The 27719-nt window shown below is 44.0% G+C and overlaps 1 protein-coding gene across 10 annotated transcripts in view; it reads left to right on the forward strand.

Annotated features, from left to right (window-relative positions):
• Positions 1-27719, forward strand: part of OSBPL3 (oxysterol binding protein like 3) — a 103906-nt gene that overhangs the window by 5837 nt on the left and 70350 nt on the right. The window contains exon 1 of one of the 10 annotated variants that reach the window (XM_088653490.1): positions 9847-9943. The exons of 7 other annotated variants lie outside the window; for them this stretch is intronic. The gene's annotated coding sequence lies outside the window, so the exon portion shown is untranslated. Of the gene's footprint in view, positions 1-9846; positions 9944-17864; positions 17904-17926; positions 17946-27719 lie in introns of those variants that run through there. 2 more of the 10 variants (XM_088653489.1, XM_060280716.2) reach the window with 2 other exon arrangements.

Consider the following 27719-nt stretch of genomic DNA (forward strand, 5'->3'; position numbering starts at 1 on the left):
GAGGGCCTTCTCGGTAGTGGCGCCTGTCCTGTGGAATGCCCTCCCACCAGAGGTCAAAGAGAACAACAATTACCAGACCTTTAGAAGGCATCTCAAGGCAGTCCTGTTTAGGGAAGCTTTTAACGTTTGATGTATTTCTGTATTTTAATGTTTTGTTGGAAGTCGCCCAGAGTGGCTGGGGGAATCCAGCCAGATGGGCGGGGTATAAATAAATTATTATTATTATTATTATTATTATTATTATTATTATTATTATTATTATTACCGGTATTTGCTATATAAGCTCAGCAGTGCAGTGTAACTGGCCAAAGAGCTCTGTTTTGTTGATTTTGGCCAAGGCTCTCCACTCAAGTTCTCTGCTTGAAGTAAGTCTCAGACACATTTCTATCTCGAGGTAGAAAAACCTTGCACGGCCAAGGTCTTTTTAAACCTTGTCCTCCATTACCTGTTTCACTTGTACACAGGCCCGGCTCTAGGGGTAGTCTCGGTGGCGCGGGGCTGGCAGGAGGGCGCTGCGTGGCAAAGCCGCGCTGCGCCCGCCTGCCAGAGTGGGGGCGCCGGAGCGATCTCCGCGCCACGGCACCAGGGCGCCCGACCGGCTTGAGACAGCCCTGCTTGTCCGCTTTCTAAAAAAACAATTTGTGGCCGCTGGGTCGTTTCCTCCAACCTCTTCTCCATCTTCTTCTCTGGGCTGTGCTAGGTGCTTCTCTTCCTCATGGCGGCCCCCAGACACAGGTTCCAGGCACCCCATTTTGCAGGACAAACCAAAGATATTAGGCTCCCTGTGGTAGAGCTGGCAATTGTGCCGCACCAAGGCCAGTGAAGTTATTTTGGTGCCTGAGGCTGAAAATCCCACAAGTGCAACCCCCCCCCCACTTCTTTGGCAATAAAAGATAATAAATTGAATAACTAACAGTGTGCTGCCCTTTCTGACACCCCAAACAACTGCCTGAGGTGAATGTCTTTTTCTGCTTAACTGTGAAATTGTGTCCTTGATAAGTGAAGATGCACCTGATACACTGAAGGAGAAATACACCCCTTGTCTTAGACCTGGAAATACCGTATTTTTTCATCTATAAGATGCCCCCATGTATAAGATGCCCCCTATTTGGGGCGGGGACTCAGATTTAAGAAAATGTGAGGAGATGGCCCAGAGTATAAGATGCCCCCTATTTTTTGACATTATTTTTTTTGGGGGGGGGGCTAGTCTTATACACGGGAAAATACGGTAATTTCAGGCCGCACTTGTCCTAGTGCTATATGAATCTGCCATTTTTCACCCATTTAAAATTATCCTTTTTTTTTTGATACGGTCTTTCATAGCCCCAGCTTCTGCTTTGTGGCACTGTGTGGTATCTTGGCAGGCTTCAATGTGTGTAGGTTGATACACACTAAATAAATAAAAAAACCTGTTACTCTCAATATGAAATGGGATGCTGTGGTAAATCCTTTGTTTTCGGCTACTCTCAAAGTACAGGAAATATGGATGAGGTTTGTCTCTTTAAAAACAACAACGCTTAACACATTCTGCTAACACTTTTGTGAAACAGCTTGGAAATTAGAGTACTATTTGTAAGTACTTAAGGGTTGTTGGTGTGTGTGTATGTGTCTTTTCAGTCATAAAAATAACGCTTTGTTGCCTCAGTTGAAGCTTCAAGGAATAAGTGTAAAAATAGAATAGTTGTAATGTGTGTATTTTTTAAAATTTGAATGCATACTTTCTGAGAGTCAGATGGAAAATGATCCAGAGTTTTACAGCAACTGTAACAACCCCAGTTGCCAAAAAAGGATGGCATTCATATAAATGGACACACGCATACACACTATTTAATGTCCATTTTCAGGGTGCTATAATGGAAGATAGCACGAGTGACCCTTTTATTATGTGTTCAGTCTACAGGCAGATTCTGATTCTGCTGAGGGTCATGGGGATTTTGCTTCAGTAAAACATTTGAATCCTATAATCCCTCCAAGGATTTTAGGCATTCAAGTAGTTATGCCAGGGGTAGGATACCTCTGACAGGCAGTTTTCACCAAACCATACTCGCCCACCTATCAGCTGACATCTCTAGGGATGGATGAGAGGACGGGGTTTAATCCTGCATCTGCTGCTCGGCCCATTTCCCAGCAGGGAACAGGATCATGCAGCCCTAGGCAGCAGGATCGAATCTCTGGGTATTAGCTGATGAGCGGAGATTAAAGATCAGCATGAGATTGGGAATTTAGAAGGGAGTAGGCGAAACTCTCAAAGACTTCCCATGCAAGCCTCTTCCCTTCCAAATTCCGAAACTCAGAGACTTAAAAGGAAAGTTGGCGGAGGCTTGCAAAAGCCTTTGGAGCAGGCATGTCAAACCTGCGGCCCTCCAGATGTTTTGGCCTACAACTCCCATGATCCCTAGCTAGCAGGACCAGTGGTTGGGGAAGATGGGAATTGTAGTCCAAAACATCTGGAGGGCCGCAGGTTTGACATGCCTGCTTTGGAGTCTCCCCACTTCTGTTCATAGCTGCCAAGTTTTCACTTTTCTCGCGAGGAAGCCTATTCAGCATAAGGGAAAATCCCTGTAAAAAAGGGATAACTTGGCAGCTATGCTTCTGTTCTAAATTCGCAATTTCACCCTGATCTTAAAACGTGTGTGTATGAGGGAGACTCTCAAAGGCTTTTGGATGCTTCCTTCTGCTTTCCTTTTAAATTAACTTGGCTCACAGGACTATTGGATTAAGGTAGGGTGAGAGATAGTGACTTTGCCCTGTGAGCAGGAGTTTCGAGTCATAGACCTGGAACAGACCTCAGCAGCCTGCTGGTGCAGAAAACCCACTGTTTCAGCATCCTGGATAGGTGGTTCTCCAACCCTTGCTTAGATACTTACAGTATCATACTTATCATACATTGAAAGAACATGGCTTCCCCCAAAGAATCCTGGGAATCATCGTTTCACTCTTGCAGATCTCCAGCACCCTTAACAAACACAGTTCCCAGGATTCTTTGGGGGAAGTCATGTGCTTTAGATGTGTGATGTGTATCAAGTCTCTTTCCAAGTGAAATATACTCGGAGTCGAGAGTGAATTTCATGCTCTTTATTCAGCTCATATTCATCAAGGAGAAGAAGAGAAGACGAATGGCTCTTTTCCCAAAACCATCTGCTTATATACATTATTTACACAATGGGCCTTGCGTGATTGGCTACTTCAGGGCTACACCTGTGGGCCAATTATATTGTGGATTGACTTCTGCCTGCAGCCTGATTGGCTGCTCCTACAGGCCAATCAGGTAGCAGATTCACTTCTGCCAGCCGCCTGATTGGCTGCTCCAGCAGGCCAATCAGGTTGCGGATTCACTTCCACCTGGAGTTGGATTGGGTAGCTCCCGCTGATTCTGAATCCTATTGTTCTAGGATTCAGCTCAGTACATAACACCAAGCTTGAATTATAGCCAGTCTAGCACGTCACAAATATTTGTCGTAGCTCAGAGAACTTGACTACAACTAGCCTGGTGTTTCAGTCTTATGATTCCAGTACTTGCTTGCTGATAAGTACATTTTCTCAGGTGCCCTTCAATCATGGTCCTTGGGTACATGGGACCCACTTTTTCCATGATGTGCCCCCCCATGTGATTTGCTTTGTCCTTGTGCTAAGGTGCTGCAGAAAACCAGCTCCTACGTGGCTGAGGTTGGCAGCTGAAGGGCACCTCCATAATGCACATAGTTTACATTTAAACTGTTAGCTTGCTTCTTGTTAATGCAGTTGTTACTTTTAAAATCTGCTCGGTCTTTATCTTGCCAGCCAGGTGTTTGGTTATGGGATATGTTTAAACATGGGAATAGCGGCGATTAGATAAATTGCAGTGGAAATCTTGTCATTTGAGGTAGGCAACATAACAGCCAGTGTGCATTTCCTTAATTTGAGGTCATCTGCTCAATTTGTGCCTACACCTTGAAATGCTGCTAAAACTTCTGTATGAAAATTATCAGTTGAATATATCACCATAGATATATCTCCTAAACTGCACGTGCTTAAGGCAACAATCTGCAGCCGCTTAGTTTAGTGCAGGCACTGGTCAGGGATGATGGGAATTGTAGTCCAAAACATCTGGGGGGCCGAAGTTTGGGGATGCCTGGTTTAGTGCAATCCCAGCCTATTTAATTGAACTGCTCTGGAGTAAATGGGTTGTCAATTACAGCCTAGTTTTCTGGAGCTGCTTAGATTTCTGGAGCACAACAGCAGTTTGTGCTGCCACAGTAAAGTCAACATTCTCTGGTAAGCCAATGATCCAAAGCCATGTGTCTCTGGCAGTGTTCGAAATTAGCTAGGTGCCAGGATCACACCTGACATCTCCACCATCTGGAGGTGCATGCCTGGGGATCATTGGATCTGGACTGTTTTCACACACTAGCAACATATCCTGTAGAATTCTATCCATGGTATTTTATCTGCACAATCAGAATGAATTTCAGGAACCAAAATGCTTTTTCTGTGCAGCCTGAGCAGGAGTAGTGAACACCACCACAGCTAATTGTTGTAGCTTTTCTTCACCTCACCCCCACTGCCCTGCTCACAAGTTGTGAAGAATATCCGTACAGTATGAATGATCTGTGTCACCATTAAGAAAAATAGGTAGAAATAGGCCAATATATACCGGTATGTGGACTGTCCCTGGATCAAGCGGTTTTTTAATTATCAAAGCTTAGTGGATTTAGAAGCTGACATACGGTAGGAAAGGGTTGCCTGTCTTCTAGACAGTTGAAGAAGGCAATTTGTCAGCCTGCAGGCACATTGCATTGTTAGACTCTTACTGAGGCTGAAGCCTGATCTACCTTGAATTTAGAAGTCTTGGCAAGGTTTTATTGCCTGTGTGTGAGAGAGGTCAGCTAGAGATCTTTGCATGCCTTTGGTCTGCTTTTGAGAGATCAAGGGTTGGTTTTTTGCACAATAACTTTAGCAACTGTCTTCAGGTGGGAACAGTATTTAAAGGTTTTGTATTTTCTTGTGAGCTCCAGCAGCTGCCCCTTTAACTGAAGAAAGGGCATAATTTGGAGAAATGCATATGGCTGTTTATAAAAGTTCTTGAGATATAATTGTGAAGTAAGCAATTGTCTTTCCTAACCAGAGTTTGGCTGCTGGGTGGCTGTATGCCCCCTCTGACATCAGACATGCTGTGCCTATTAATACAGGTATGCTGGGAAGCAGAAGTGGGAGAGAGTTATTATTGTCCTCACACCCTGCTTGTACGTTTCTCAGAAGCATCTGATTGACCACTGTAAGATATAGGGTGCTGGACTTCATAGGCCTTGTGTCTGCTCCAGCAAGGCCGCTTTTATGTTTTTAAGCTTGAAAGATGAATTACTCAGCCAGACATTCCAATTTCTGAGGGATCACTGTACTGGAGGAATGCATAAATGCAAGAAAGAAGCTATCTTGTGGCATCTCTGCTTTTCAGGAGGCAGCTTTGATTCAGTAAAACAGGTTTATTGTTTTCACTCCAGAGGATTTTCTTGCAACAAGTATTGTCCTGTCCTAGTCAAATTATTTTGATCATAAGAGCCTACTCATGCTTGCTTAAAAGCTGAGAGAAAAACTAGTTGATAAATTTAACCAATTACCATTTTAAAGCTTAATAATAATAATTTTATTATGTACTAGCTGGCCCTGCCACGCATTGCAGTGGCTCATCCGTGTGATTTCCCCCACCTTATGCCGATGCATAACGTATCCCGCCCCCTCCTCCCCCCACCCCTGGCTTATCCCTGTGGTTCCCCCACCATGTCCCAACCCATGACGTATCACACCCCCTCTTCCCCCCACCCCCCGGCTCATCCCTGTGACTGGTCCCACCATGTCCTGACCTATCCCATCCCCTCCTCCCCCCAACCCCCACCCAGGCGAGTCAGTACCTCCATTCGGCCTAGTCTGTAAAGGTTTCGGCCTAGTATGTAAACGGGAGCCGAGGTGCTGTTGAGAGGGAAGGTTTTATAGGTGTAGTACCAGTGTAGCCGCCGCTAGAGGCCGCTGGTTTGCAACCTGTTTCTTTTCCCAACATGCATTTTCCTCTGAGTGGTGTGTTTTGAAACACGGGGTTTGGTTTTTTTTACATGGCACAGGTGTGACATCTGTCTTTGAAAACGGTACGGGGTTGCTCTCATATTCGCATGCAGCATTGTGTCAAAATTTGAACACAATCGGTCAAGCGGTTTTGGTGAAACGTGGATACTAACGGACATGGCCAGTTTACATTTTTATATATATAGATATGCCACCCATCTGGGCAGCTCCCAATAATATTAAAAACACAACAAAAACTTAAAACTTCCCTATACAGGGCTGCCTTCAGATGTCTTCTAAAAGTCAGATAGTTGTTTATTTCCTTGATATCTGTTGGGAGGGTGTTCCATAAGGAGGGTGCTACTGCCAAGAAGGCCCTCTCTGCCTGGTTCTCTGTAACTTCACTTTTTGCAATGAGGGAACCAGCGGAAGGCCCTTGGAGCTGGAGCTCAGAATACCAATGTCTGCAAATGTATGTGTTGCTGTTGCATCTCTGGCATGAGAAGGACAGAGGAAAGGGGAAGAATTATCCGAGGCCACTGTATGAAAAACCCTATTGAAATATTTTAGGTAATAAAAATAAATGTGAAAGTGAGCATCCCATTTGGAAGGAGTCCCGCCGTGTTAATTGGTGCTTGCTCTCAGGTAAGTTTGCCTTGCAGCCGTCTAGCAAACTATTTAATTCTGCCCCAGTCCCACCCACCCCCTTCATGAGTTTTTCCACAGAGTAGCCAGCTGAAGAATAATAATGTTGACATCTTAAAGGGGAGGCAGCATTAATGGACTGCTCATTCCCACTTACAATTAGTCTGGCAGTTGAGTTTTATTTATTGAGGTGATGAGTTCCTCAGTTTGTCTGATGAAAGACCATCTCTCTGCTGTATAAATAGACGTCTGGTGGCGGGGATGGAGGGAGAGGGAGAGAGAATATAAAAGTGATTGGTTGGTAGTATATGCCTGTATTTTATAGGCTGTAAAATTTGTGGGAGTGTCTTTGTGTGTGCACGCTGATTAATTTTAAGACGCATTAATGTGTTTCACAGCTTTAGTTTGTGCTGAACATCACGGATGACTTTGCTCAATATTGTGACAGTCTTGCCAGGCACCTTGTTTTAAACATTTCAGTTTAGAGCTTGTTTTAAAAACAAAAACTTACCGGTAGCTTTCTAGCAGACATCTTCTCCTGAATCACATTAAATAGAGTGGTGATAGCAAGATTATCAGTGCCGTGATACCTTCATTCTCTCCTGGGAAGAGAGCATCAATTGGGAAGAGAAAATCCCAGCTACTGTATACTTTTACCTAGTTTGGATTTTGCACATCTAAAAGTGCTTATTTTTATTAGCTGAGATTTAAGTAAGCTGCTTCTCAGGATATCATGGTATGCAGCTATTTTTCTAGAAAAAGAGGTGCTGGAACTCACCAGGAAAACCTCCCCTATTCTCTTATAATGGCAATGGTGCCCACCTGAGAGGTCCCGGAATTGAGTTCCAGGGAGTTCCAGCTGAAAAAAAGTCTGATGATATAGTTTTAGCAGGGAAGTAAGGGCACCTATGTGCGATTTAGACATGTAATTTTATCCATCTAGGTTTTTCCTGAGTACATCTACGGTATATACTGTACACAGTATTTTCTTACTCCTTGCTATTATTATTATTTATTAATTTTAAACTGGGCCTAGAAACTAATTGGCAGCCATTGCAGTCGGGCCAGGATCAGACTGCCACCAAATTCTGCACTAGCTGGAGTTTCCGAACCATCTCCAGAGGCAGCCCTGCGTATAATGCGTTGCGGCAATTTCACCAGAAGCGAGGTATTGTTGACATCGCTGCATGGTCAATGGCTGTATCTATCCACCCACATCCTCTCCCTCCTCCCTGTTGGAAATGTTCCGGTACTTAATTGGAAACTCGAAACCTGCTTGAAAGTATGGATGTCTAGTACTGTGTTTTATTTATTTATTTAAGGAGAAGATAAATTGCATCTCCCTCTTGCAACTTGATGTAATCTTGCTTCTGGTAATATAGTTGTGTTGCATTACCCAAGGTTGATTGCTACGCAAACATGCCTTATTTACTGAAACCAGGATTACATGGGTGGCGTGGTTTAGAAGGACGGTTGCATCCTGCGAAACTGGGCTGAATCTCGGAGGCTCACCCTTGTATATAATGTTCTTGAGGTTTCGGGTCAGTCCTCCATCCGCTTGGCTGTTGAATGGACACGATATTAATTTTAAGATAAGCATCTTCTCCCTTTTGTTGTTCAACCTGTTGCCACTCTTGGAAGCAGTGTGCTAGATTTTAGCAGAGTCCTGCACATGCACGAGCAAGGGGCTTAGCCTGCAGTCCTAGCCCCAGTAACCTGGGAGAAAACCTCACTGAATTCTGAGTAGACATAGAATCATAGAGTTGGAAGAGACCACAAGGGCCATCCAGTCCAACCCCCTGCCATCAAAGCATTCCTGACAGATGGCTGTCAAGCCTCCGCTTAAAGACCTCCAAAGAAGGAGACTCCACCATACTCCTTGGTAGCAAATTCCACTGTCGAACAGACATGGTGAGGTTTGCACTGTAAGCAAGTGCTGGATGCATTTTGGCAACAGGGGCTGTTTTGCAGTCTTCCCGCCATCAGGTAATGAACTTGTTTGGGCACATTTATTTACCTTTCATCCTACTGTTAGTATATGCACACATGTGTTTGCATGTGTCAGAGAGGCTGGCCAATATCTGAAGTAGTGTACAATGCATGCACATGAAAGCTCATACCAATGACAAACTTAGTTGGTCTTTAAGGTGCTACTGGAATGAATTTTCTTATTTTGTTTTAGCCAATGTAGGGTGCTGGATAAGAATGTTCCAATTGTTTGTGAAGGATCCATACTCAAATTCCTGCAGACTCATGAAGCTGGCTGGGTTTAAGTAAGGGGTTCTCTCTCTCTCTCTCTCTCTCTCTCTCTCTCTCTCTCTCTCTCTCTCTCTCTCTCTCTCTCTCACACACACACACACACACACACACACACCCATTCTCCCGACTGGCAACTGATATGATGGAAAATGCCTTTTTGTGATGCCAGGATGTGGTAGTGCTGTGCTACTCATTTCAGTAACTCATTTCAGCTACAAAAAAAGGGGTTGCATGCAGACTGGGCTATATAAAAAATACAAATGCTATGCATTTCTGTTCCTTTTCCAGGGTCTTTTGCCTCAGCCTCCTGCTTAAGAAGTTAAGCCGAGGAAGTACACTAAGGACTCATTTTAAAGGCCCACTTTTGAGAACAGTTTCAGACCACGACATTTTCAAACCCATCACCAAGCCTAGAATAATAAGAGTTGGAAGGGACCTTGAAAGTCAATTAGCCCAACCCTCTTTTCAATGCTAGATCTGCAGTTTTTAGGGAACTTCTAGGGAAGTTTTTAATGTTTAATGCTGTATTGTGTTTTTAATATTCGATTGGGAGCCGCCCAGAGTGGCTGGGGAAACCCAGCCGGATGGGTGGGGTATAAATAATATATTATTATTATTATTATTATTATTATTATTATTATTATTATTTATTCTTCAGTGTGTGTTGTATCTACTGTGTCCTTGACATCTAGTTGTCCAGCCTCTCTTGTATGAATCTCTCCAGGTAAAGAGAGCCCATTATCTCCTAATGGTTAACTGAGATCTGCTTTCCTTTAATTTCCACCCATTAACTCTACTCCTGCCCTCTGAAGCAGCAGGGAAAAAAGCCTGCTCCGTCTTCTGCATGACAGCCCTTCAGGTATTCGAAGGCCGCAATTATGTCTCCCACTAAATTTCTCCTCTTCAGGCTATATTTCATCGTACTAAGTCAGCAAGCTCAGGCCTTTTGAAGATGTGACATGCACAGAGACCAACGTTTGTCGCGTGCAGCTGGGAATTACCGGTAGGTTTCGGAATTAGGAGAAATTCCGAAAGCTGGTTCACACTTGTGGAGTTCTGCTTGCAGCAGATTTCTCTTCTAGATTGCTTGAAAACACCCCACAGTTACATTGTGTGCTGCTTTTGTAGAATCTTAGAATTGTAGAGTTGGAAGGGATTTTGAAGATCATCTAGTGTAATCCCCTGCAATGCAGGAATATGCAGCTGTTCCATAGGGGGATCGAAACTCCAACCTTGGCATTATCAGCATCGCACTCTAACCAACTGAACTCTCCAGGTACTCATTTCTATTATAAAATAATGATGCCAGCATAAAATCCTTTCATCAGGTAATATTACCATGAACAAAAGGTTTAGGATTAGGGGCATATATTTTTCTTAAGATATGTTCATAACTGGCTCCCTCCCTCTTTCAGTCACCCTGGACTGAAAGTTAATTAAGGATCTGTTGAAATGAAGTACAATGTTAGTATGAATTTAGCTTAGGGGAAAGGAGGATTTCGGCAGCTGATCTATACAGATGGCTATCGAAGAAATTGCTAATCATAAAATGTGCTTTGGGTTATGGATGAGGAATACTTCACAAGAGGAATAACATTTGGCATTGTGAAGAGTTGGAGATTATCAGATTATCAGTCCAATGTAGGACATACGGAGTGATAATATCAAATGATACTCCAAAACCTTGCCATGTAGGTTAATGTCTTGTTTGTGCAATTTTTTAATAGGTTTCAGGTAACCTATTAAGTAATTCATTGGTCAAACTGCTTTTAATAACTGCCTTACACAGCATGTAGAAATGGAGAGCAAAGTCCACTTAAGTCTCAGCCTGGTTTGTGAAATCTTCTCCCATTTCTAGGAAGCTTATTTGTATGTCATAATATTTCTCCTTGGTTTAAAATAGCTTATCCTCTGCCTTGCCCCAAAACAAAATGCACATTCCTTGATTGCATCAGTTCCTTTCTTTCTTTCTTTTTTTAAAAACCAACACATGTGTGTATGGGGAGGGAAACCCAGACACAATTCTTAAGTGTTTTCCTAATTGACTTCTAGAAATATAGTAGTGAGCGGCAGGTATAATTTATAAGTGCATGGCTAATGCTAATACTTGACTGCTCTTTGAAAGCACCGTGATACAAGAACAAAGCTTTTCTTTACACACTAATGGACCGCAGTCATAGTTCCTCTTTTTAAACTTTCCTTGCCGTTGAGAAAGAAACAAGCTCATTACAGCAATTTAACTACAGGTTTATAGTATGTTACAGAGTTAAAATGCAAGTATGTGGAATGGGGAAGGAGGTTGTTCATTCATTTTTCCAACTCTGAGGGCACTTCCCTCTTTTCCCCTGGCATCTTAACTTGACTAGGTCCTTTAACCATTGGGCTGTCACATGGTTGATGTGGTGCAGTGGTTAGAGTGTGAGCCTTGGACTGGGCATGCTCAATCCTACTTGGGCTGTTTGCAGGGGGAATTACCTCCCCCCCCCAAAAGTACTTCTGCAAACTTTGAGGTTCCACCAAGCATGCTGATACTTCCCTCGTCTTTCTCAGTGTTCCCTTGTTTTCTGTACAGGTAACTCTCAACTTACGCTGGGGTTACACTCCGGGGATAGAGCATAAAGGATAAATCACGTACACTCAAAACACGTTGGGTTCAGTGGGGGATGGGATTGCCAAAGTATTTTCCTCCCCGGACACCTGCCTTCTTTCTGCCTCCTTTTTTAATTTTTCTTTTTGCCAAGTGCATAAAGCTGAACATGCAAAAGTTGAATGTGCGTAAGTTGTGAGTTACCTGTCCAAGTCTGGCAGCGCTTGCCAGCTGCATTTGCTATTAGAATGGAAGATGAACCTATTCAGATTAAGAACACAGGCTGGAAAATTTGTGTTTCCACCTGAAAATATTTCTCTTCCATTAAGATAAATGAGATTCGTAAGACAGTAGGGTTCTTCGTGGTTTTATTGCATCATCATCTTGAGGAAATGTGTGTGCTGGGTTCCCATTTGAGGATGTGCTATTTTCCTTGTGGTCGGTGATACATGGACTCTCCACTAGCCATTCTAAGGGAGCATAAGAAGAGGAAGAGGAAGCCACCTTTTCTTCCTTTTTCCTTCCCCTCCCCTAACTGGAATATCAAAACAACCTAAGACTGGCTCCCAAATTCGAATAACATATAGTTTCTGTGAAACTAGCACTGGAGAACTTGTTTGGCAACTTTTGCAGGTGTGGCAAGTAAAGGGGATTAATGTTGTCACCTTCCAGAAAAGAGACCAGCTTTATCTCTGAAGAAGTATTTGAAGTATCTGAAGAAGTGTATCTGAAGAAGTGTGCATGCACACGAAAGCTCATACCAAAATATAAACTTAGTTGGTCTTTAAGGTGCTACTGAAGGATTTTTTTTATTTTGCTTCGACTCAGACCAACACGGCTACCTACCTGTAACTAGCTTTATCTCTGTTAATGTGTGTGCATGTACGTGTGTGCATGGTCAGAAGAAACATCAGTGGATATTTGGTGAACCCAGTATGCAACATCACCTTAATCCACAATTAAACAGAAGTAATCTTCAACTGAGTTTCTAGTGAGACCAGTGAAGATGTGAGGCAGCTTCTTCATTGGACGTAAAAACAGGTCTACAGATGTGAAGTAGCATGTTAGCTTCATTGTTTTCTGGAACCTTATACTGTAAGCTGTTTTGGGTACAGTAAGATAGGAAGGAGGTCTGCAAATTAAAAATGAAATAGTAGGATATATGTGACAATGAGTACACACCTTTTTTTTTTACTCTGAATATATACTTGAGATTAGTTAGGACTTGGATTCAGTGAGTATCTGTGCCTAATCAGTTCATACATTCATACGAACCATATGAATGTATTCGTAGCATCTGCACATTGTTGATGACACCAAAAACTTACTAAAATTCACTGGTTTGCAAATATGTTTTGGGAAAATGGTATCTAGAGATGGAATTATGGGCCCTTTGGATTACGTCTTTGGTGTTTCCTCTTAATATGGAATGGTTTACTTTGATATCTTTCACTGCTTTCCTAGGGCAGATAATATGTACAGTGTGTCTCTGTGATATTCATACTGGACATGAAGAGTTGTGACATTCTGGTTTGTATTTCTATAAGCCACTTTGGTGAGTCAACAAAGTCTGTTTCTGTCTCTGTGAACATAAGGAAGGAAGTCTGACACATCTCTCCGCCCTTCACTAGGCTTTTCTGTGGCATGTTTTTGTGTTGTGAGCCTACTTTCCCCATGTTTTCTTCCATTTTTAATACCAATAAGACTTGTTTACTAGGTAGAGATGGAGTTGCATCCTTTAACCCAGGCACCCCGAAACTTCGGCCCTCCAGATGTTTTGGACTACAGTTCCCATCATCCCTGACCACTGGTCCTGTTAGCTAGGGATCATGGGAGTTGTAGGCCAAAACATCTGGAGGGCCGCAGTTTGGGGATGCCTGCTTTAACCTGTGCAGCATCACTTACAGCTGTTGGCTGGCTGTTTACAAAATCCTGCATCTTTCATACACAGCAGTATTTGAAGCCCAACTCTGATTTCTGAGTTTTTTTATATGGACCTTTGCTTCTTTGTCTTTTTTTTAAAAAAAAATAAAGGTGTGTGATAATAGAACAGCCATGTTATTCGGTTCAAAGGAGATCTTTCCCATTGCCCCTCCCAAATAACAATCCATTTTCAGTTGCTGGTACTGGACCTATCACCTCTGTTCAGGAACACAATCATTACTGGAAACAGACTGAGGTGAGGTACAAGCTGAGAAGGGTAATTAAAAAAAACACACAACATTTTTCACCCTGGGTGACTCACAGGTACTCCACAGTATTTCCCGAGTTTCAAAAGTCTGAAGATAAGGAGCTGGTTTTTATGCCAGAGACACATCCTATTTTCTGTTAGGAAAGTATTTGTGATGCCTGTGTGCTGTGTGGAATCTGGCAAAGCCTATTCTAACATTCTGAGACTCCTGACTATAGAAGAAGGCTAGAATTGTAATTGGCGGTGGAGTAGAACTCAAATATTTCGCATGCCTGTGGCTGGTTGTGCCGGTGCTCTTGCAGCGTAGTTTAAAATCCCATTTGCTGTGCTTTTGCTATACTGTATTGATTCCAGAAGCTGGAAACGAAAGACAAAATAAAAAGTACCCAACTGAAATTAGAGCAATTTTCCTCTTCCTTTCATTTTAGAATGTAGAAGGGACCAGAATAAAGTGGTTCTTAGGGTGGCATCCAGTATAAAACTTCATGATAGAAACAGTGCCCCACTTCTCAGCTATAGATCCTCCTATTTGGATGATGATTCAAATTTACTGTTAGGAACTGAACTTTGAATTATTACAGTCACAGATTTGGAAAGATACCTACTGAATGCACAGGCTTCCTGTAAGAAGATAACTGCAGAGCTGAAAATGTGCACAGTATCTTTTAATTTATTTAGTTTTAGGCTACCTACATACAGTTAAAGAATGCTGACCCCCAAGGATCCTGGAAACTGCAGTGTACACCTAGCAGAGGCATAATTCCCAACACTCTTAACACACTACAGTTTCTAGGATTATTATTATTATTATTTTTAAAGGAGAACATGCTTTATATGTGATGGTGCATACATAGCCTTATGTAATAACAAACCTGTTGCCCACCCATCAAGTGAAAATTGTTAACAGTAGAATACAGGACTACAGATCCTTAGCATGTTATCCTGCTGGTACATAGAAAAAAATGAGTGTTGCAAGCAATGACACTTATTCAAAGAGGATTTAAAAAAATCTCAAGAGGGTATAATTACAGCTAATGCAGATTTCAGGGGAGGAGTGTGCTTTCTTAAATCACATTAATTCCCCCCGCACTACCCACAATTTCTTGCTTCATGCCTTAGCCCTGTCTCTTGTACAATGCTTCCTCTAAATTACATTTCCCCCCCTTTTCCCATCTTCCTGCTTTGACTGCAAGGTTAAAAACAAAAGGAACACTCCTGTTTACTCACCCATGAATGTTGGCAGCAGTGCTATGAAAATTGTCAACTGGCTGAAAGTGGAGCTGGGCAAGTCAGGGGGATTTGCCAAAAATTTCCAAAGTGCACAAAGATGGATAAGGGTTTTGCAGCACTAAATCTGCGGCGGGGTGTGTGCATGCCAATAGTGTGTACCAGATTTTTGGGATAAAAACGTGTCCTGTCTTGATCAGCGTTTATAGACTTGCAAAACAATGCCTTTAATTCATTGCCCTCCTCCTTGCCATTATTCTACTCTTTCCTAGGCAGGTGGAGGGGTGAAAGAAAAGAGATTTGCATACTTGTTACCTGGCTTTCAGTGCTCAGTACAGGATGATCCACAGTCAATAGCAAATGAGAAGGGCACTTTTTTGGGGGGGGGGGTGTTGATTGAAGAGGAGACTACTTGCAACTTTTAAAGGTCCTATCACACAGGAAGGTGAGGTTTAGTTTATTTACTTGTTCGTGGCATTACGGATATCCAAACTGACAAACAAAGGCATCCTATGATGACAGGTGTAATAATTGGCTGAAAATTCTGAATGCTTACTTTGGCCTCCTTGTGAGGCCGCAGCTTGGGTGATGAATGGAAGCCTGTTTTTACCCCTGAGTTGATGTTTTGAGGCTGCAGTCCTAATCATGCTTATGAGGGAGTAAATGTCATGTTGTTGTTTAGTCGTTTAGTCATGTCCGACTCTTCGTGACCCCATGGACCATAGCACGCCAAGCACTCCTGTCTTGCACTGCCTCCCACAGTTTGGTCAAACTCATGTTTGTAGCTTCGAGAACACTGTCCAACCATCTCATCCTCTGCCGTCCCCTTCTCCTAGTGCCCTCAATCTTTCCCAACATCAGGGTCTTTTCCAAGGATTCTTCTCTTCTCGTGAGGTGGCCAAAGTATTGGAGCCTCAGCTTCATGATCTGTCCTTCCAGTGAGCACTCAGGGCTGATTTCCTTAAGAATGGATAGGTTTGATCTTCTTGCAGTCCATGGGACTCTCAGGAGTCTCCTCCAGCACCATAATTCAAAAGCGTCAAATCTTCGGCGATCAACCTTCTTTATGGTCCAGCTCTCGTACTTGGTGGTATTTTATTCCAAGCAGAACATGCATCCTGTGACCCGGGGAGATACCGCCTGTGCTAAAAGATTGCTTTTATAGTGTGCATGCACACGAAAGCCCATACCTATGACAAACTTAGTTGGTCTCTAAGGTGCTACTGGAAGGATTTTTTAAAAATTTTGTTTAAACTCCCTGAGTTCAGTGGCCGCAGCAGATTTCAGTTGGCTTTCTGCGAGCTTCAGAATGCCGCATTTGCATGTAATGGCAATGTCAGGGGTTGGCTGGAGTGAGTGATGGCTGGATACTTATATGGGGAGAAAGGGGACTGGAGTCTGACTTGGAAGGAAGGGATCGGTGACCTGGAACAGCCCGAAGATGAGAATCGGTGGCAGGAGTAGCTGCAGGATTGTAGCATGAAGAAGAGGTACAGGAGAAGGGAGAGATAGGTCAGGCTGATGTAAAGTCAAGGGCTTCCACACCTCTATCTTCTGCTCCCAACTCTCTTGCTCCTAGGACCAGTGGAGGATTGAAGAGGGAGAAGCAGAAATAGGTCTGTGTTGCTGCAACTGCCTCATTGGATAGGAGTAGCTGAAAGACGTTGGGTCGATGGACATGCCTTTTTCTAAGTTGTAAGTGTACTTTTAACAATAGTAAACAGTTACTGTACTTCCTCATTCTGGACATTCCTTGCCTGGCAAGTTTAATGAATCATAATGTACACAAGCTTCATGCTACTGATGCTACTGGATAAACCAGGTGCAAGGAATTTGTGGCACTGCAGATGCTGTGGAACTCCAGTTCCCATCAGCCCCAGCCAGCATGGTCAGTGGTCAGCAAGCAGAGTTGTAGCCCAGCAGCAGGAAGTCCTCAGGTTCCCTACCCCTGGGATAAACAAATCAGGAAAGGGCTAGCTTAGCAACCCCCCCCCCCCCCCGGGAACATAGTTCATGTCACCCTAGCAAAGCACAGATCAATAAACCAATAACAAATCTTGATTTAAGGCTGCCCAGTGATTCTGGCTTGTTAGGACAAAACAAACCATGGTCCCAGGTTTGGGTGTAATGCTAAGCTACTCCCCTTCCTGGTATGTTTCCCTGTTGCTGGGGAAGAGCAGAGCAGGAGTGATCTGATTGAAACCTTGGCTCACCATTAAGGGTGGTGGCAGCATGCTCAACCAATTATCAGTATGTCTGCGCTGGGATGTCCCAATGCACGATCAAAATGCCTGTAAAATCTGCACATGGTCCTGGTAATGTTTTGGGTAAGGAGTCTGGTTTCCTGGCTTTGTTGTTGGAAACACTGGCACCACTTTAATGATGTTGCTCATTATTTCTAGATAGACACCACAGAGAAAGTTGTCCGCATTAGCTTGCTGCTCAGATTAGCATGGAAGGATGTCTCCTTATAAGTGATTAAGACTATTTAGCCTGCAGTCCTGTACCACTTATGCGGGAGTAAGCCCCATTGAACTCATGGGACTCAAGTCTTAGTAGGTTTGTGTAGGACTGCACTGTTAATGTGGCCTGCCAAGAATTTGGCTAGAGTATTTTCCAGCACATAATCTACTTGGCAGGAGGTGACCTGGGCAAGGTTGGCTAAACATTTTTGCCTTTTGAAAAAGTTCGCGTGCGTTCAGCTCTGTCTCCTCCTTTCTCTCCCGGTTGCCTGAAAGAAATGAGCTTACAAGGAAAGGAGATAAGAAATCATGAAAGTTGATCTTGCCTACTCACTTCATTCTGATAGACGAGGTGGAAGAGAGATAAAATAAAATAAAAAATTCCTTCAGTAGCACCTTAAAGACCAACTAAGTTTTTATTTTGGTATGAGCTTTTGTGTGCATGCACACTTCTTCAGAAGAGAGAGTCACACAGCAGCTATGGAAGGTAGACCAGGTGAGAAGGGGTTTCTCTTCAATTCCGTGCAAGGAAGAGGAAGTAAGTGACATTTCAGTAGATGATACTATTGTAAATAAATGGCTGTGAAAATGATGTCTTATGTCTGAAAATTAATTGGAAAGTATATGGGGCAGAGGAGGCAATTCTTCCTCTCTGAGAAGGAAATGACTTGCGAGGGGCCATTGTACAAGGGGTGGGGGGACCTTTTCCTCAGAGCGCGTCCCTGAGACAATCGAATTGCTGACCTGTGCATTGTACCAGTATGGAGGCAGTGGTGTTCTGAGTCAATGTGTAGATTCGGAACATCTTACTGTAGACTTCCAGCCTTCAAATACGCCCAAATCGTAGGCAGCTATGTCAGTCCATTGGGGAATAGTTCAAAAGCAATTGTAGGGTAGTGCCTTTATTAGGCCCAACTAAGAGTCTCAGAGGAAGCTTTTGAGTTGTGGAAGGCACATCTTCAATATGGATATTAAGCAAATCAATAATGTGAGGAGGGCAAAAAAAAGCCTGGTAAAGATGGTGGGGGGGACCCAAAGTCTTAAGATAGAAGACTAGGAATATTATCCAGGTTTAATGGAATTAGAACAGGCATAGGCAAACTCCGGCCCTCCAGATGTTTGGGACTACAATTCCCATCATCCCTGACCACTGGTCTTGTTAGCTAGAGATGATGGGGATTGTAGTCCCAAACATCTGGAGGGCCGGAGTTTGCCTCTGCCTGGATTAGAACATGCTATGTGACATTTTGACCTGCTTAAATAAACATATCTGAGTGAAAACGTCCTTGTTGCAAACCAAGTTTAAAACACTATTTAAGTGGAGCTGTTTTCACTATGGAGATATTCTTGCTGAAACACAATGTGATTGAGCAACCCTAACCATAATACAGGGTGCATGACCTTTCTTTAGTCTCTGTAAATCATCTTCAGGATTGATGTCTTAATAGCAGCACTGTTTTCATCGCAACTGTTGATAGGTATGGTTCAGTTTTTTTTAAAAAAAGAAGATTGCCTGGGTAACAAACATATAAATATTCTAATAAACTGGAGTACTGTTTGTTTAGAGCAAATGAAATTTTATTATAGTACTAGCTGTACCCTTCTACGCACTGCTGTGGCTCTGGTAGGGCCCCCGTTTAGGCGCACAGACGGAGGATGTAATGACAGGCCTCCCTCTGTTTCCCTGGTGGATGATGTCATATTCCCCCCACGTGATGTCACCCTCCACCCCGAGTCCTCTCTCTCTCTCCCCCTCTCATAGTGTCTGGCCATGTTGGGGAGGTTCTGCCCAGTTCCCCCGGCAGATTCCTCTGGGCGAGAGGCTGGGTCTCGAGGTACGGTCTGGGTCTCCAGGCAGCATGGATGCCGGTGGTGGGGTGCGGCCTGCCTCTCGTGCCGTCGGCAGAGGCGGCTTCGGGGCTGGCCTGGGTCTGGAGACCCGGCCTGGCTCTGGAGGCAGCGTGGACGGCAGGGGGGGGGGGTCCGCCTGCCTCTCGTGCCGTTGAGGGAGGCGGCTTGAGGTCTGGCCAGGCTCTTGAGGTCCGCCAGGCTCTCGAAGCGGAGGCGGTGGGGTCCGGCTTGGTGAGGTAGGAGGAGGAGGAGTCAAGGGAGGGTGGGGCGTGTTGGTACTACACAAATGGTGTCTGTTCCTTTGACATCCACTGGAGGGAGCTATTATTTTTCCACAAAATCATTTTTTTACCTGTGAGAGGCGTCACATCTGTGTAATCTAAGTTTATGCAAACACTCACATATTGGACTGGAGCGTTGTGTCCCAATTTCAACGCAATCGGTCAAGCGGTTTCGGAGAAAAGTAAAGATCCACAAACATGCACATTTTACATTTAGATAGATAGATAGATAGATGGATTATGCTGCTTCTTGACCAGATGGTTGAAAACTTAGGCATGCTGCCAAATCAGCGAGTTGTTTTGTATAAAAGTCCTGGTGGGCAACTGGTTTCAATTGGAGGCCTCCTATCCAATTTCCTACTGCGTAGCTGCAGCTATACTGTACTTCTGAGTAGGTTGAATACAGAAGAACTTACAAGTCAATTTTCTTAGCCATTCTCTAGCTCAGTTCAGATCAGGTATCCCCAAACTTCGGCCCCCCCAGATGTTTTGGACTACAATTCCCATCTTCCCCAACCACTGGTCCTGTTGGCTAGGGATCATGGGAGTTGTAGGCCAAAACATCTGGAGGGCCGCAGTTTGGGGATGCCTGGTTCAGATGCACTGCTAAGACAAACCATGGCCTAGCATGAGCATGTGGGCTCCTGGAAAGGCGGTGGCAACCCCTGTGCCTTCTGGGTCTGTGATGCCGTGCTACCTGAAGCTAATCCATGGTTTGGTTTAGCATGTTGTCTGAACCTGGGCTCATGCTTTGTCTCCTCCAGACAAACCATGAGCTGTGAACCAAGATCAAACCTTGATTACAGCTTCTAGGAACCCACACACACATGCATTTGTGTGCCAGCTGTTGTTTGACTTGGTGTTACATGCGTACCAGGTTTCGGTTTATAGTTTTCCTGATAATCTGAGTCTTTAAGTTGAGTAATAAGCTCATTCTGCGAGAGGGGGAAATGGGACCATGCCCAGTAACCGCTAGTGTGTGGATGGCATGGACAACATATGTAGAGAGGAGCCTGCTGTATCTGCTATGTGCCCCCCACCAAATGATGTGGAACCCAAATCAATCTGGGTTCCACATCTTGGATCACTCTCCACTTTGTAGACATGCTGCCTCAATAAATGGATGGGGTGTAGGATCAGTGAATACCACTCAACTCCCCCCTCCCGCAACTTGTTAATCGCTTAAGAATGACTGGACAGGGCTTTGCGCTTCCAACTCACAGAAAGGGTTGAGATTAAGGCCTTTGCAGATACTTCATTACAAATTCTCTCTGTGCTAGGTTATGGGGTAGGGAAACTGTGGACTCCATCTCCCATCAGTGTTATAAACTCAAATATATAAGCTAGGCACCAAATGGCTCCTAAAACCTGGGTTACAATCGCCAAAATGGAATGCCTAGTTTGCCATTTTGGGGCCAGACAGCTCGAAAGTCGTATATTTCAATACGGCTTTTTGGTTCCTGAAATTCATTCTGATTGTGCGGATAAAATATCACGGAAAGAATTCCACAGGATGCATTGTTAGTGTGTGAAAACAGTCAAGATCCAAGGATCCCCAGGCATGCATCTCCAGATGGTGGAGGCCTCAGGCTTGGCATCTTCACTTGTCCGCGAGTGGTCAATAGCCAGGTGCAAAATGCGCCTAGCCCCTGGTGAATTTCTAAGGCTGCTTCCCATGCGCCACAGGTTGCAATATGAACTCCAGTAGCTGAAACTAAACTAGCAGAGCCCAAACTGCAGTGGTAGAACCTCTTCTGCCTCCCTTCTGTCAAGTTGCGTTGATTCAGTTTATATGCATGCTTCCTTCAGGCAGTAGTCAGCTGCTACATTATCCTCCCAAGGACACAGTGAGTGAGCTGTACTGAAAGGGAAGGTCATAGCTGGGTAACTTTGACTGCACTGGTCTTATGTTTTTGCCTGGGATATTCCAGATAGGTTTTTCATTACAAATCTGTACTTCGTTGCTGAGTACTCGAGTGTTGCAGATGGTTTCTGGCCATGGTGTCACTTGAGGTGCCTGTCATGCTTTCTTACACTTTAATGGTTCAGAAGAGAATAAAAATTATGAAGACTCTGCAGCAGAACTGTGAACAAGTAATTACCTCCGTTTCCATACCCAGTGCTTAGGAGCCAATCAAACCAGAACAAAGATCCCTGAATAATGCTTGTCTGGTGAATATTAAGGAGATTATTTTTTCTTAGGCAGTGATCTCCACAGCCACCAAAAGATAAATAAATTTGCAAGAGAAAATTGCCAGTGGTGATCTACAATATTCTTTCTTTCTCAAATCAGAAGCCGCTTTCCCCCGAATTCCCTTTGCAATGATTCTCTTGAGGAGTAGTTCAGCTTAACTCCTTGTTAGCACAGTTTTGTGTCAGTAAATTGCACTATAATGAATACAGTACCTATTCATTCTGCTGTAGGGATGAGTAATGTTGTGTCTTGTTAGACAAGCATAAATCTGTGGAATTCTGTGCTGTGTTACTGACAGCTTTCTTTTCTCCTTATTAGGCATGGGAGAGAAAACTAAAACTGATCAAGAGATAATATCCGCATAAAAGACAGATAAATGTATTTGCAAATTGATGCCAAGAGTGTTCCATGCTTACGACTGCCAGAATTTATAGCATTAACCACATGCTGTTCCTTTTTCGAAAGGGGACTGCATTACACGTTGAGTGTATTGGCAAGTAGAAAAATAAGATGATGCGGCCCTGTAATTAGTTCCCCAGCCGAGAAGAGCGAAGCTCCTCTGAGTAGCCACCTCCATTATTCAGTGTGCCATGGTGGGGAGGCCTGAGCCAGACAAAAACTTTGCGAGCTGGTAAAAAAGGAGTGATGGAGCTGCCAGCCCAAGAGCCCCCCAGGGAGGACTCCAAAGTTGAGCCCTGAGCCTGGTGGTGGGACATCGAGGAGCAGTCGGCAGAAGGGATGAGCTGGCACTGATAGAAGCAGGAGACTTGAGTGATCAGGGGGGATTCAGGAGAAGGAGGGCCCTCTAGGACATGATTAGAAGCTGAGAGTCACTCCGTACATGCAGACAGTCCCACTCCTGCTGTCTCTCCTCCCCCTCTGACCTCCTGCTCCAGGAGGGTCCTGCATGTTGCTGAGCAATGCGCCAGACAGGACCAGAGGAGGAGCCCACCTGCTCGACACAGTTTGCTTGGGAGGGATCCAGAGTGAGAGGCTAGAAGGAAAGGGAATGCCCAGAGCTTAGTTTCAGCAATGTCTTTGTTGAGTTAAGACGAACCAAGGACACTGCAGTCTTGTTTTCCCCCTGCTAATAAAAAGCTAATTGCATCCTGGGTCTTCTGTGTGTATGCCTGCCTGGTAGATGACCTCGCTCATGGACAGCTCCTTGATATTGTTGAACTCCCATTTCCAATCAACCTTAGCTTGCATTGAGTCAGGGTCGAATGGAGTTGGAGTCCAGGAACATCTGGAGAGCAACAAGTTCCCTACTCCTTCCATTATCATCATCATCATCATCATCATCATCATCATCATCATCATCATCTTATCATTTATACCTCACCCATCTGACTGTGTTCCCCAGCCCCTCCAGGTGGCTTCCAACACATATAAAAACATAATAAAACACCAAACATTAAAGTTTCCCAATGCAGGGCTGCCTTCAGTGCGCTACTTAAGGTTGCAGTCCTATACACCAGTAGTATTAAGGTTACCAGAGGTCCCCGGATTTACAAATCAGTCCCCATAAAAAATCTATTGAAGTTGAAAAGTGTCCCCAGATTCATTGAAAAGAAATCTGGTAACCTTACAGCAGTAGCTAATCTATTTCATCCTAAGGACAGTATTGACAGTCCCCCTCCAAGGACCACATAGCAGCAATATAGGCAATCTCTGGACCCTGCAGTCACACATCGTTCTCCCCCTCTTTCACACACAACTTGCATCCACAAAACCATCATTTCCAGCCCGCGCCCCCACTCCAGTGTTAGGGTGGTGGTAGGGATAGAATTGCTCTCCACTGCAGGACCTGTCAAAGTAAAATGCAGAGTTTCTACCCATCCCCATTCCATGGTTGAGCTGGGGGGAAATGTTGCCTTTTGCTCCTCAAGAGCAGTTGGAAGGTTTGTCTCTAATCTCAGCGCTCTGTTGCTTAGTGCTGAGATGGAGATAAAAGATCCCCCTGCGACAGGCAGATAAAGCACTCTGTCTGCCCTTTAGAGATTTATCTCCCAACCAAATGGAAAGATAAAGCTGTGGGGACTGGGAGGGGCCTTTCTGTGGCTTGGCGGCCATGTTGTCACTCGTGGCTTGGCCACCCATGCTATGCATGCTTACGCACTCAGGCGCAATGAGAAACTATGGTTAATGAAAACTTCCTGGGTTACCCAGCACACTGAGGAGAGATGGGGTCTGAAGGCACAATGGCTTTTGCACATCTTGGCTTATTGTGCTGAAATATGGTTGGCTGAATGCAGCCTGTGGCAGAAGCAAGATCCAAAATATTGACTTCACAGGTCACTCTTGCACTACCTTGGATGTGCAAACTATCTGCAGCCTTCTAGCTTTGAATGCAACTGCAAGGGATAGAATTGCTCTCCACTGCAGGACCTGTCAAAGTAGAATGCAGGCCCTCTTCTGCATTATTTATTTATTTCGTACACCTAGCAAAATCTGCAAGTTTTCTCTTTCTATGAAGGGCAAATAATATGCCCATGAAAATGTGTGGAACAAAGATCCAGTGGCTGCTCTGTTTTCTGTTTTCTTTCAAATGAAAAACAGCTTTTTAGTGAGAGTCATTTTGAGCAAAGAATTGGCTTGGGGAGGTAGTGCTTGCCTGGCTGCTGTTTTACCCATCCAGACCACTCCCAAGTTGTCGTCCCCCACTCCCCAATGCTCTAGTTGCCTCTCTGCTCATGAGCATAGCCAGGGTAGGCAGGGAGGGGCAGCTGCACCCCTAAATCAATAAAATTCAATAAAAATACATAGGAAGCTGAGGTTCTGTCCCCCCAACAAAAAAGCATCCTCCCCCCCAAAAAATATCCTTGCTACGCCCATGTCTCCACTCCTCAGCATTTTCCCTCCCAAAGCTTGCTTTTCATTTTAAAATCAAGGAAACATGCATTGGAGTGCAATGTGTTTGCCCCTCAATAAATGGAAGCTAATTTATTTGTAAGTCAGTCTGCCATATTGACTCTGTCTGGATTCCAGAATCCAATTAGTACTGGGAAGTGATGGTACCTGAGCTTTTATGCCTTTCAGACTAACAAGAGAGGACAGCAGGCTATAAAATATTTAAGCGCTCTAGCAAAAGGACACAACAGTCATGCACTAAATAAAAGAAAGGGCTGATCACTTTGTTCAAGTGTGGTAAAGGCTGCTTAGTGTTTTCCAATTGACGCTCTTCAAGTCTGAAAGGCAGCATTTGTGTGTTTTGAAGAAGCATGCTTGCTCAAAGAAGAGTGATGTATGAATGCTGTCGGCCCAATAGGGAAGCTCACTTTATTTAGGGTGTGAATCTGAAACGGACGGGCTACGTTTAGAAAATCCAAGCAAGTTATTTTATGAATGTGGAATATATTGGAGGTTAATGGGGGCAGATGGTTGCTCTTGCAACATACAAGCCGTTCTTCCTCAGCGTAAGCTGTATAAAAGCACCTTCTGGCAGTTGTGCTAACTTAGACGCGCTGCAAGGATGAGTACAATCTGATAAGCTGGTAAGGAAACCCACTGCAGGATGCAAGCAGCATGGACTGCTCACATTTCGCCGTTAGGTATCTCAGGCAGAGAAACGGAAGATGAAATCAGCACAGGAGGAGATGGTAAGGCAGGATGGGTCCCAGTGGGCTAGCAGAGGCATGGAACCCGATATGAGGAACCTCTGGTCCTCCAGGTGTTGCTGAATTACAACTCCCATAATCTTTGATTGTTGGCCGTGCTGGCTAATGGACTTTGGATTCCAACAACATCAGGAGGGCCAGAGACTCCCCTTGTCTCGAGTTAAAGCAAGATGAAAGATGAGGTCGCTGTGCGGAGTAGTAAACTGAGGCATCGGGAAGGAATGATTGGGCCCAACAAGAGAGGAGACTGTGGACCAAAGGCAGCAACAAAAGAGGCATGCATTTGTAACTGGAAGTGATGACGGATGCAGCTAATGCTCTTGTTCCTGGGGAGAGAACCCAACACAGCCAAAATAGCACTTTCTGCTTAGGGAAGTAAGGCGGCAAGTAGCACAGAGACTCAGGGTGGGTGGGGAATTTCTGAGCTTGGGAGGCAAGAAATGCACACAAGGATGGTCATTGTACCTATAGCTATGGCTATTTCAAAAGAGAGCTTGCAAACAGTTGCCAAGACTCAACAGTGGTAGAAACATGGAATCTTATGGTACAGAACTATTCCCCGTGAGTCCTATGGTGGGACAGTCATTTCCAGGACTCAAAAGACCTTGCGTCCAGATGCACCCACATACTGATTGATAAGCTGCTATTATTATGAGCAGCATGGCGATCAAGCCGTTAAGATTACCTGAAGCCATGTATGAGCTAGTGCTGTGCTGAAAATGTCTCTGGCAGTTTCTTTTCTTTATAATCATTCTTCATCAAGCGACAAGAAAATAAATTGCCTCCAAAAATTATCAGAGGGGAGAGATTTTTTTTTTTAAAAAAATGAAGTTCTCATAAGTGGGTGTGTAGGATTTTGTTGCACCTACCTTCCTGGTGTGATTTCCTCAAGGGTTTTGTGTGTCCTTTTATTCTGCATTCGACAATAGCTTGCAGCCTTCCTAGGCCCACCCGCTTTCCCCTTTGGCCCCACCCACCACCGGGATTTTGTTCAGAAGGGAATGTGGAAACCTTGGGCTAAGAGAGATTCTGCAACCCTGGTTTACTGGGAAGAAAAGCACATCTAGTACAAAGGGTGTTTTTTTAAAAAAAAATCCTTCTGTTTTTCCTCTCTTGCTTGGAATAACCAGGGTAAGAGCAGATGCTAGCAGAACACACCAGTTGTAGCCAAATCGTACTTGAGTGTCTATTTTTAGTTTCCTACCTGCTTAGGGAGTTCAGCACGTGTGGTGTATTTTGGGAATGCTCATCAGTTCTTCATTATAGATCCCATATGGTTGCCAAAAGGGTGGGGTGGGTATCCAGGATATTTAAGGAATAAAAAATGGAATGGAAATGCTGGTCAACTGATGCTCAGGGGCTGTTATATATTAGAAGTAAACTAACACAAAATGTGATGTTGCTAACCAACCCGTTTAAATGATTTTTATTTATTTATTTAAAAAGAGAGAAATTCATTTTATTTCCTTTGTCCTTGTGAGGTCTTCTGTCAAAATCTTGAAATGAGCAACCTGATGGAACATAACTGAGTTGATTTTTGTGGATGTCCTGGAGCTGGTCACATTGGGAATTCATTGCTACTCTCCTTTTAGCTACTTAAAATACTCTGTGTAGACAAGGCCTGAAAATGAACGTGTTTTCTTTACGTTATTTAAGGAAGAATTGCATGAATGATCAAGCAGGTTGTATTTATAGATACAGTTTTGTATATTCTAAAAATACAGTTGATAATTACTGGGTTAGAGATGAGCCATAATTTCTAAAGAGCTGTAGAAAGTGCTAAGCAACAACAGAAAAATTATAATTGCTCCATGGCAACTCCACCGCCAGCTTTCCCCTCTAATATTTCTTTCAGAGGATCTGAGATCGAAGTCACACATTGCTATGTAATAATAGTACAACATATTGTAACAGTGAAGCATTGTGACCATGAATGCAAAGGCACACCAAAATAGTTCTCGTGTCTTGTTGAAATTATTGAAACTTTTAGATATATATTTGGAACTTGAGTGTATCGACCAGGGAGGGGGTGGTAGCTGTTCAGATATTTTTGCTGTTTTTTCAACTTGCATGCTGCTTCAATTAGGAACATTTGTATTAGGATCCCCCTCTCCAAACCCCCCCCCCCCCACCGACGCAGCCATTCAACAAACTTGAAGTATGAAGCAAATAACCTGCCACATTACATGAGCCGCTTCCGCAAAGAACTTGTGGTCAAAGGTGAAAACTGAAAGTGGGTGGAGCAGAAATTAGCAAATTGCTGAAACAATTCTCTGGAGCGAATTCTGTGGCCTTCCTGCTTCTTAGCTGTTGCATAATGATTTCCAGAACTGTCTGAAACACCTGTACAGGGTCTCTCCTCCCCCCCC

Source organism: Zootoca vivipara, chromosome 11 (assembly GCF_965207765.1).
Source record: "Zootoca vivipara chromosome 11, rZooViv2.hap1.1, whole genome shotgun sequence".
Lineage (NCBI taxonomy): Eukaryota > Metazoa > Chordata > Lepidosauria > Squamata > Lacertidae > Zootoca > Zootoca vivipara.